Below are 11,987 nucleotides of genomic sequence, written 5' to 3'. Positions count from 1 at the left end.
AAGAAAAAAAAGAAAGGGGGGACTTCCCTGGTGGCACAGTGGTTAAGAATCCGGCTGCCGATGCAGGGGACACGGGTTCAATCCCTGGTCCGGGAAGATCCCACGTGCCGCAGAGCAATTAAACCCGTGTGCCACAACTACTGAGCCTGCTCTCTAGAGCCAGCGAGCCACAACTACTGAAGCCCACGTGCAACAACTACTGAAGCCTGCGCGCCTAGAGCCCGTGCTCTGCAACAAGAGAAGCCACCGCAGTGAGAAGCCTGCGCACCCCAACGAAGAGTAGCCCGCACAGCAACATAGACCCAAAGCAGCCTAAATAAATAAATAGAAAAAAGGGAAGGCATTGTGTGTGTTTTTTTTTAACAACTGATTATCAATTTATTAAAAATGTTGATTTAAGCATCTGCTATGGTGACTTCAGCCTCGACTCCTGGCTCAGTACTGATGGAAGTGATCTGCTTGACAATCTCAGAAGGACTGTGCAGGTCAATAAGTCACTTGTGGATCCTCATCTGGAAACAATCCCAAGCTTTAGAACCTTCACCACAAGGAGTTTTCCTTGTAGTTATTCTGAGTCTTGGTAGGCAACCGAACCGGTCCTTTCGCTTTGAGATTCTTTTCCTTCGTGCCTCTGATCAGGTCAGCACATACCCTCTGCAAAGACTTCAAGCTGCAGCTGGGGAGGGTGATTCTAATCCGGTGAATCGCCACCTCGGGCTTTACGGTATCTTTAAATGCCATGGCTGCGGCACGGCTTCCTGGTCGACTTGTTCCTCGGGCGAGAGCGAACAGTGGTGAGTCAGGAGCAGGGTCGGATGGCCCGAGGCTCCACTGCAGCGGAGACCGCGGCTTCCTCCAAGAGAGCCGTTGAACAGTTTTAAACAGGGTCAGGTGGCGATGGCAGTGTTCTTTACAATAGGCAAAAGTGGAAACAACCCAAAATGTTTATCAATTGACGAATGGGTAAATATAATGTGGCATATCCATACAATGGAGTATTTTCATCTATAAAAAGCAATCAGAACTGATACATGCTACAACATGGATGAAAACACATCCATGAATGTGTTTTCACACATGGATGCTCAAAGAAAGAAACCAGTCATAAAAAATATATATATATACACATTATGATTTTTATAACCATAAAATGTCCAGAATAGACAAATCTATAGACAAAGTAATTAGTGTTTGCCTGGGTCTGGGGAGGTAGTGGTGGTTTGGCAATGATGCTGATAGGCGCAGTGTTTCTTTTGGGGATGAGAAAAAGATGTAAAATTAGATTCTGGTGATAGTTGTACAACTCTGTGAATATATTACAAACCATTGAAATGTACACTTTATATTTTAATATTTTGAACAATTTTATTTTATTTATTTATTTATTTTTTGCCCATGTGCTACGTGGCTTGCAGGATTTCAGTTCCCCGACCACGGATTAAACCCGGGCCACCGCAGTGAAAGCGCTGAGTCCTAACCACTAGACCACCAGGGAACTTCCTGAAACATACATTTTAAATGGGTGAATTGTATGGTATGTGAATTTCACCTCAATAAAACTGTTTTAAATTAGGAAAGAAAGAAACAGAGATTTAAGCCAGATGACAACATGCCATTTTTAAATAGATGTTACTCCTGTTCATTGATTCCAAGGTCCTCTTATTCAAGATATCAAGATAGCTTGGAAACTGGTCATCAGAAGTTCATTTGGTGTAGACAGAATCAAAACAAAAGGAATTTAATGGTTTTGAGTGCGGTCTCTCAAATCAGCTAAAGACAACATGATCAACTAGTGACTGATGTATTTATATATCTAACATCCTGAGAATGCTATAGATACTCTGACAAAACTCTGAGGATTCAATTCATTCCTTCATTCATTTAACATCTGTTTATTGAGAACCTGTATGTGGTACTTAATAATACATGCTTTAGGGACTTCCCTGGTGGTTCAGTGGGTAAGACTCCGCCCTCCCAATGCAGGGGGTCCAGGTTCCATCCCTCGTCCGGGAACTAGATCCCACAAGCACGCCACAACTAAGAGTTTGCGCGCTGCAACTAAGAAGTCTGCACGCCGCAACAAAGATCCTGTGTGCCGCAGCTAAGACCCAGCACAGCCAAAATAAATATTTTTAAAAAAAGAAATACATGCTTTAAACAGTAGTCATCTTTTTAAAATATTAAATTGACACCCACGGTCTGACAATAGCACTAAATATTAGAAGTAGAGGCTATTCCTTAAATCTGAATATAAGCTCTCCTAGTGCATGATTCAATTCTGGGTAGTGGGCTGGTGGAAGCAGGAAACTGACATTTACTGAATGTCTACAATTTGTCAAGTACTGTGCTAAGTAATTCAAAAGTATGATCTCATTTAATCCTTACAATTACACTTTGAGGTCAGTATTATCTGCAGATGAATAAACTATTCAAAGACGTTGTGTAACTTACCCAAAGTCACACAACCTGTAAGTTAGAGAGAAGATACTTGAAACGAGGTCTTCTGATTCTAAAAACAGCGTTTTGCTTTGTTTTGGGTTTGGTTTTGTGTCTGCTGGTTCCCAAGAGAACATTTTCATAAATTAATTAATTCATTCAACAAAGATTTATGTAGCATTACCATAGGCCAGGCACTGTGCTGGACCCTACAGATACGGAAAACAACCACTGACCTCACAGTGCTCACAGTCTAGCTAGGAAGACAAATCTTTTAACAAAGACAGTTTGAATCATCAACATATTGTAAGATTCAACTGCCCTTATTAAATTTCACTGTGCTATGTGCTTCTGCATTCAACAAGATCCCAGCCCTGGGGCTTCCCTGGTGGCGCAGTGGTTGAGAGTCCGCCTGCCGATGCAGGGGACACGGGTTCGTGCCCCGGTCCGGGAAGATCCCACATGCCGCGGAGCAGCTGGGACCGTGAGCCATGGCCGCTGAGCCTGCGCGTCCGGAGCCTGTGCTCCGCAACGAGAGAGGCCACAACAGTGAGAGGCCCGCGTACCGCAAAAAAAAAAAAAAAAAGATCCCAGCCCCAGCTTTCCTTCCCAACTGCATCTCCTGCCACTTCATCCAGGATCCTCTGTGCCAGACACGCTGAAGTCTTCCCAGCAATGCCCTAACCCACTGCTCTTTCTTTTCACTTTCATTCTCCCTCTACTTTTGTATATGCTTCCCTTTCTGCCTTTTCCTACCTCTTAGGAAAAATAGATTTCAAAAGTTCAAGAGAGTGAAGGACTTTGGTTTCATTCTGAATTAGCCTCTTTGTATCACAGTGGCATGTTACTTAATCTCCCAGCTTCAGGACCCCATGTATAAACTGAGAATGATAATAACCACCTCATATGATATTTGTGAAGATTAGAGTGATAAACAAGCAGAGTGTTGGCACAAAGTAGTTTCAAAAATGATTCTTGAATATGAGAATGAAGACAAGAGATGCTATGCATTAATAAAGGAAGAAATCCTTGAGAGTCAGGGATGCTTCATGAAGAAGGAAAGACTTAAACTACTCCTTGAAAGTTGAGTAGATTCTGAACAGTCACAATTGCAGGAGAGAGGCTGGATAAAGACTTGCTCTTTTTCTGTGTTTTAAATATTCTTTTATGAGATAACTGTAGAGCAGCACCAGGAACTGGCTGTAATAAGAAGGTTAAGCCTCCTTTTTGAATAGTTAGTACACTGCATTCATAAGAATGTGGAGATTCTTCCACCTTTTTTACTCTCCTGACCCCAAAATGGCTTAAGAACTTCTCTAGTTATCCATCCACCAACTCAACTTCTGAGCCTGACTGCAGATACCTCCTCCACAGATGTCTCCTTTTTGCCATAAGCTCACAACCATTCACTGATTCTTTTTAACAATTATTTATTGAGATGCGTTAAAATCCTAAATTTTTGTTGAACTTTGACTCAGCAGTTACATTATTAGGAATTTATTCCAAGGAAATAGTCATAGTTGTACACAAATACCCAACTATAAGAATGTTTATCACAAAGACAAAAAGCCAGGGCTTCCCTGGTGGCACAGTGGTTAAGAATCCACCTGCCAATGCAGGGGAGAAGACCCCACAAGCCGCAGAGCAACAAAGCCCATGCGCCACAACTACTGAGCCTGTGCTCTAGAGCCCGTGAGCCACAACTACTGAGCCCGTGTACCACAACTACTGAGGCCACACGCCTAGAGCCCGTGCTCTGCAACAAGAGAAGCCACCGCAATGAGAAGCCCGCACACCTCAATGAAGAGTAGCCCCCGCTTGCCACAACTAGAGAAAGCCCACACGCAGCAACGAAGACCCAATGCAGCCAAAAATAAATAAATAAATAAATAAAATTTATTTAAAAAAAGACAAAAAGCTAGAGGCAATCTAAATGTCCAGCAATAGGGGATTAATTATATAAATCCTCGTAAATTCATGAAAGGTAATACCATACAGCCATTAGTGATGGATAACAGAATATAGCATACATGTAAAAATACCAGTGTGATTTCACACCAATATGTTAACAGCGATTGTCTCTGGGGTGGCCTTATAAGTGTTTTATTTTTCTTTTCTATAATGAACACCTATTACTCCTGTATTAAGAAAGAAATAGGTGGCTTTTTTGTTTTTATGTTTTTTCCCAGAGCCGCATGGCTTGCAGGATCTCAGTTCCCTGACCAGGGACTGAACCGCGGTCATGGCAATGAAAGCCCAGAATCCTAACCACTAGGCCACCAGGGAACTCCCTAGGTTTATTTTTTTAAGTTTATTGAGTTTGATCTGTGGAATTTCATATTAAAGGGAAAAGGCAGAAAATTATGGGAAGAAGCCAAAAAAGATACGTGAGAAGTGCCATACCTGTTTTTCTGTAATTTTTTTTTTTTAATAAATCTATTTTATTTATTTATTTATTTATTTCACTGCGTTGGGTCTTCGTTTCTGTGCGAGGGCTTTCTCCAGTTGCAGCGAACGGGGGCCACTCTTCATCACGGTGTGCGGGCCTCTCACTGTCGCGGCCTCTCCTGTTGCGGAGCACAGGCTCTGGACGTGCAGGCTCAGCGGCCATGGCTCATGGGCCCAGCCACTCTGCGGCATGTGGGATCTTCCCAGACCAGGGCTCGAACCCATGTTGCCTGCATTGGCAGGCAGATTCTCAACCACTGTGCCACCAGGGAAGCCCTCTGTAATGTTTTTTAATACGAGAACGTGGTGAAAGATTAGCTCTCTTTCTTAAGAAAGTTACCTTTTCTCACCTTTCTCTTTTTTATCTTAATAAATGCTCAATAAATATTAGTAATATTTTAGTAGAAAAAGTCAAACATTTCACAATTATGATACAGTGGCAGAACTGTCACAGTTTTCATCTGAATTGGAAAGTTGCCAAATTTTGAAGTGATTGCAAGGTCCTTTTTACAGCTTTGAAAATGGTGTTTCTTCAGACTAGGCGAAGGTAGACTTGAATGAAAAGCAGTTTTTTTTCTTCCTCTCTCTTTTTATCTTTCTTTCTGTTGAAAGATCTCGGAGCACTTATTATTTTAACAATTAATTAAAAATTTTTCTCTTTTTTTAAATGTATTTATTTCTATTTATTTATTGCTTTTGGCTGCATTGGGTTTCGTTGCTGCGCACGGGCTTTCTCCAGTTGCAGCAAGCCGGGACCACTCTTCCCTGCAGTGCGCGGGTTTCTCATTGCGGTGGCCTCTCCTGCTACAGAGCATGGGCTCTAGGCGTGCGGGCTTCAGCAGTTGCAGCACGAGGGTTCAGCAGTTGTGGCTCGCAGGCTTAGTTGCTCCGTGGCATGTGGGATCTTCCTGGACCAGAGATCGAACCAGTGTCCCCTGCATTGGCAGGTGGACTCCAAACCACTGTGCCACCAGGGAAGTCCCAATAAAAATTTTAGAATAAAATCATGTGAAAACTTAAAATAGAATCAAAAGTCATAAAGTAAAATTAAAAGATTTCTCTGCCCCTCCTTTCTAGGTCATCCATAATCACTTACCAAAAGTAACTTTATATTTCTTTAAAAAAAATTTTTTTTTAATTTTTTTTTCACACACAAATGGGGTCACATTACCTATACTGCGCTATAATTTATTATCTTGGCATAGTTCTAGATTACATATAGGGTTTATTCACTTTTTTTGTTTCATATATACATAATTTTTTTTTTTTTTTTTTGCGTTTCGCGGGCCTCTCACTGTTGTGGCCTCTCCCGTTGAGGAGCAACAGGCCCTGGACGCGCAGGCTCAGCAGCCATGGCTCACGGGCCCAGCCGCTCCGCGGCATGTGGGATCCTCCCGGACCGGGGCACGAACCCGTGTCCCCTGCATCGGCAGGCGGACTCTCAACCACTGCGCCAGCAGGGAAGCCCTTAATGCACTTTTTCATATTCAAGAAGTCAATGTTGCTTACAATTAATTAAACTAAATTAAAACTGAGAGATGATCACTTTCAACATCTTGGAATATCATCTTGCAATATCATTTCTGATTTCTTTCTGTGCCTGATACGTATGAGTCTTAGAGAAGCAACTACCATTTATTAAATACTACATATGTACTAAGTGCTTTACATATGTTATTTAACATAAGATAAAAATATTAGCTTTGCACTTTAGCAATGAGGAAACCAAAGTTCAGAGAGGTGAGAGACTTGTCCAAAGTCACACAGATGGTATATGACACAGCCTGGATTCAAACCCAGATCAGTCTGACCCCAAAGACCATGTTCTCAACCAGGTAGACTGACTCACCACTAAACCATGTGCATGTATACGTATGAAAAAGGAAACATAGTATACATCTGACTTGTTAACCTTTCTTTTTTCACTTGAAATTATATCATAGACATTTTTATCACAATAAATTATGATTTCATCATCATTTCTAACGACTGCTTTGCGCTTCATTATATATAGAGGATCATAAAATATTGAAGCCAATTCCCCATTGTTAGATATAGGATTGATTCCAATATTTTACTATTATAATAAAACTGACATAAATATTTTTATTTGATGTATGTTTTAAAGCATTCTTTCATATAGAAAATGTCTTTAGTATATGTCCTTTACCTACTTCATGCAATAATTTCTTGTAGAACTTCAAAGAAGTCTTCTCACTGCAATGAGAAGCCCGCACACTACAACAAAGAATAGCCTCCGCTCACGGCAACTAGAGAAAGCCGGCACGCAGCAACGAAGACCCAACGCAGCCAAAAATAAATAAATAAATAAATGTATATTTTTTAAAAAAATGAGTGCAAGCTTCTCAAGAAATAATACATGTAAGAAAGCAAAAATAATTCCTTTTTGTTCTAATGCTTTACTTAGTTGACAACACTTAGTTTTTTCTTTTTTTGAATTTTATTTTATTTTTTTATACAGCAGGTTCTTATTAGTTATCCATTTTATACATATTAGTGTATATATGTCAATCCCAATCTCCCAATTCATCACACACACACACACACACACACCCCACTTTCCCCCCTTGGTGTCCATACGTTTGTTCTCTACATCTGGACAACACTGAATTTTAAGGGGAAATTGGAAATAATCTAAATGACTAGCAAACAATTTTTTTTTTAAGCTATTGTATTTTTCATTTTATTTATTTATTTATTTTTGGCTGCATTGGGTCTTTGTTGATGCGCGCAGGCTTACTCTAGTTGTGGAGAGCAGGGGCTACTCTTCGTTGTGATGTGTGGGCTTCTCATTGAAGTGGCTTCTCTTGTTGTGGAGCATGGGTTCTAGTCACGTGGGCTTCAGTACTTGTGGCTCGCAGGCTCTAGAGCACAGGCTCAGTAGTTGTGGCGCACAGGCTTAGTTGCTCCATGGCATGTAGGATCTTCCTGGACCAGGGTTCAAACCCGTGTCCCCTGCATTGGCAGGTGGATTCTTAACCACTGCACCACCAAGGAAGTTCCAACAATTTTTTTTTTTTTTTTTTTGGCTGTGTGGCTTGTAAGATCTTAGTTCTCTGACCAGGGATTGAACTCGGCCCTCAACAGTGAAAGCACAGAGTCCGCCAGGGAATTCCCACAAACAATTTTAATATAAAGTATAAATCTCCACTGTCTAATATGGCAACCACCAGCCACATATGGTTATTTAAATTTAAATTAAATAAAATTTAAAATTCAGTTCCTCAGTTTCACTAGCCATATTTTAAGTACTCAGTTGCCCCGTGGGACAAGTGACGACCATATTGGATGGGGTAGATATAGAACATTTCCATCATTACAGAAAATTCTATTGAAATGTGCTGATAGAGACCACTCATCCTATGAAATACTATACAATATTTTAAAGGAATTCAGAAGACCTATATATACTGACATGGGAGAATACAATTTTTTATTTGTTTTTAACTTTTTATGTAAGTGGTTATTGACTCATAGGGCCATGAGGTTTTTATAATAATTATACAAGAATGTAGTCATGTGCAGTGTGAATTTTTTTTTTTTTTTTTTTGCGGGTCTCTCACTGTTGTGGCCTCTCCCATTGTGCAGTGTGAATTTTTTAAAATAACTAGATTTTTTTTTTTTTTGCGGCATGTGGGATCTTCCTGGACCGGGGCACAAACCTCTGTCCCCTGCATCAGCAGGTGGACTCTCAACCACTGTGCCACCAGGGAAGCCCAAATAACTAGATTTTTTAAAAAACTTCCTATAAAATTAAATTTATAGAGTAGTAAATGGACACAGTGAGGAGATGAGGTCACTTCAACTTAACTTACTGGGGAAAGTTTTCTTGGAAGAGACAACACTGAGCTGTCTCAAAAAGTTATCAAGTAAAGGGATACAAGGCAGAGGAAACTTATCTATGGGGCTGGATGGAAGAGTAAAGCCACAGATGAGGATTTAAAGTCCAAAGTACTTTGACCGGTTTTATATTGGGGGAGTGTTATGAGAATTAAGTAACATAATATATAATGAAAGCACTTTGTAAACTATAAGGTACTGTCTAAACTAAAAAGATTGTTGTAGGAGTCAAAAAGCACACTCTGTATGCTTTGAAAATTGGTGTGCTTTGAAAACAAAATACATGTAAGATAAGCTTCTTTATATGAAAATAAATGAAATTACTGATAAATGCAATTACACAAATAACAAATGCCTATATAGCTTTACATATGCATTAAGACTGAATTAATAGAATATTTATTTGTTTCATACATCTAAAGAGTCACTATTATAAATTATATTCTCATAATTACGTGAAAAAAAAAGAAAAGCAAAAACAACTACCCAGAAATATCATTCTACCTCACGATGACTTCGTTTTTCTTTTGCATAAGCCTGGGTCTTTCAAATAATCCACAAGCAAATAGCTCCATTCTGTAGATGAGAAATTATAAAAGACCATGTAATCAGCTGACAAAGGAACTGAAAACAAGCCCAGAGGAAATGCATGGCTGTTCTTACAAAGTCACAATGTACTGTTCTGTTTGCCTCCCACTCTCAAAGTGTATATTCCTGACATTTCTTGTCTTATAATTGGACTTTATGAATGAGAGCTGTAGGATGCTGTCTGGTGAATGATCTGAAAAGGATATGCTGAAACACAGTGGAGGTGCTGCAAACACTGAATGTTAGGTTTTGTGTGGGAACTTGAATAAGAGGCATGAATTAGAAATTCAGAACCCCAAATTTTATTCTATATAAAATAAGGGCTATTTTCTCAGTCCTTAATGGAGACTTTGAGTAGGTTTAGGTGACATATAATGTGGAAACCAAATGTACAGGCTTGGATTTCAGATTAGTCTGGAGTCCCATGGCTTCCCAGAGTTTACCCTTTACCGGTGCTTGGGCGAGAAAACAGGAGTTCAATAACTTTTCATCTTCTTTAATTTCGTTTCTGCATCCCAACTGCTGAGTTACTATTAAAACACATACTTATTAACATTTCTATAGCATGTTGTTCTTTCTAACGAGCATTCAATTCATATCTCACGTGGTCCAGCTGATGAATACCACCAGTTACTCAAGAATTAGTTCACTGGGACTCTGGAAATAATCAGTCATATTCAGTAAACTTTTCCTGTGTGCCTACTATGTGCCACATGAGAACCAGCAGCTGGACAGTTTTATTCACATTCAGATGGGCCACAACAAGGATTCTCTTTTGTTGGCAAAAAACTGGGGAAAGAAAAAGCATTTCCGAAGCAGGGCAGGCAGGAATCAAAAAGTAGGCTTGAAAAAATTCTCCAAGGAAACAGGCCATTATGTTAATGGTCTCTGTTTGTCTCTGGGTGTTAACATTGTGGGTTTTTTCCCTTCATTACGCTTTTTTTTTATACTTTCTAATTTTTTTCTACAATAGGCATATATAACGTATAAACAGAAAATAATAAAGTAAAAATCTTAAAAGGAAAAGAGTCTCCAAAAGACTACACAAAACAAGGAAGAGATTCAAATGTAAATAAGTCCATTGATTGGTATAGTTGACTGCCAATCATATTGATGGACAGCATGACTCCAGCTACTTAATTGATTGTTTTTTCTAAATCAAGCATTGGGCCTCAGCCTTTGCTAAGAAGGAAGTATACTATTCACCTTATGAAGGTATTAACTCTTCCTGGACTCTAGGACTTTGCCCTTCGGAAAGAAGAATTCATGCAGCACCTCTCCCCCAAAGCCCTAAAATAACTTGAACTTTTCATCTGTTTTTATCAAAGGTAAGCATGAGACCCTAAGGAGAATAATATTGTATCATGGATTAATAGACAGCATTTACAGGTTAAAAACAACCACCACATCAACAACAACAACAAAAAGTAGAAAATTCAGCCACTGCCTTTTGTTTTTACATTTGTGTGAACCTTTCTGCCATTAGAAATTTCTAGGCCCAGCTAAGTTCTGGTTAGTGAGAAAATCAGAGGGAGCCCCCAGTGTATGAAAGGGTCATTCATCGAGGGCTGAGCACGAAAGTCCTCGGTCCACAGTGAGTTATCCTGTGCACATACCCTCCAAGTACAGACGGCTCCCCGGGGCAGGAATGAAAGATGAAGAGAGAAACGGCCCTCCAACGGAATACAGTATGTTAATTCACTTAGAAGGCACAAGGGTGTGTCTGCTTTACTGACTTTTCCAAAGGCACAGAATTTGGCCCTATTTCTAGTTATAGTAAATATGTTTACTCCTTAAAACGTGCCTCTAAATTTCCCCCAAGTGAAGGCCGTGGCTTCTCACCAGATTCTAAGAGAGCTGCTTGCTGATCTGAAAACACTTGAGGCCACTTGGGTCTCAGAGACACTGGAGGCCCAGACGTCACCTTTGTCTTCACCCTCCCCCCAGAGCTCCCAAGAGCAGGCAAGGCCTTTCACTCATGAGTTCTGGCAGTTGGCTGAGGCCTCCCTGATGAGAAAAGAAAGGGGGGAAACTGTGCTGGGTGAGGTTGGCCTCTCCTAACGCTTATTAATAGAGAACATGTGGGCTGAGGCAGGGGCGGGGTCTGGGGTTGCTGAGTAAACAGGATGGGATGAGAAAGAGAATGATGCTTTTATATTCTTGTCTATTATAGATCCAGGGAGGCTCTTTAATGGAGATAAAAGGGAGAGACAGATTTAAAGGAGGTCGCTTCCAAAGCTAAACGTGCCAACCACTGATGTCTACTTTCCCATTTCCCATGAAAGGGAGCTGTGTGGTCAACCAGCATGGCTTACCAACCTGCTAACCAGATTTCAGTCAAGTTTTCCTCATCTGTGGCTCTGTTACACCTCTATCATTTGAGAATTCTATTTTAGACCTTTCATTTATTTATTCATTCCGCTAATGTTAATTGACTGCTACTATTACCAGGCACTGTTTGGGGCACTGTGAACACAGCAGTGAACAAAACAGCCTTCGTGGACAGTCTAGAGAGAAAGGTGAGGAATAAAGAATTAGCATACACGAGTGCAGACCGTGACGCCAACCAGACACAGGTGCCAGGGGAGCCAGGAGATACTAATCCAGACTTTGTCCGGGGAGGAGTCGTCAGGGAGCGCACCCCTGGAAAGGAA

At 40.5% G+C, this 11,987-nt stretch overlaps 1 pseudogene across 1 annotated transcript; it reads right to left on the bottom strand.

Annotated features, from left to right (window-relative positions):
* Positions 1–395: 395 nt before the first annotated feature.
* On the bottom strand, positions 396–741 carry LOC307187152 (small ribosomal subunit protein uS10-like; annotated as a pseudogene). The gene has a single exon. The product of its transcript is annotated as a small ribosomal subunit protein uS10-like (transcript).
* Between the last annotated feature and the right edge of the window lie 11,246 nt (positions 742–11,987).

This window comes from Stenella coeruleoalba (assembly GCF_951394435.1).
Source record: "Stenella coeruleoalba genome assembly, chromosome: 5".
Taxonomy (NCBI): Eukaryota; Metazoa; Chordata; class Mammalia; order Artiodactyla; family Delphinidae; genus Stenella; species Stenella coeruleoalba.
Note: the sequence above shows the minus strand (reverse complement) of the source record. Positions and strands in the feature narration are given on the sequence as shown.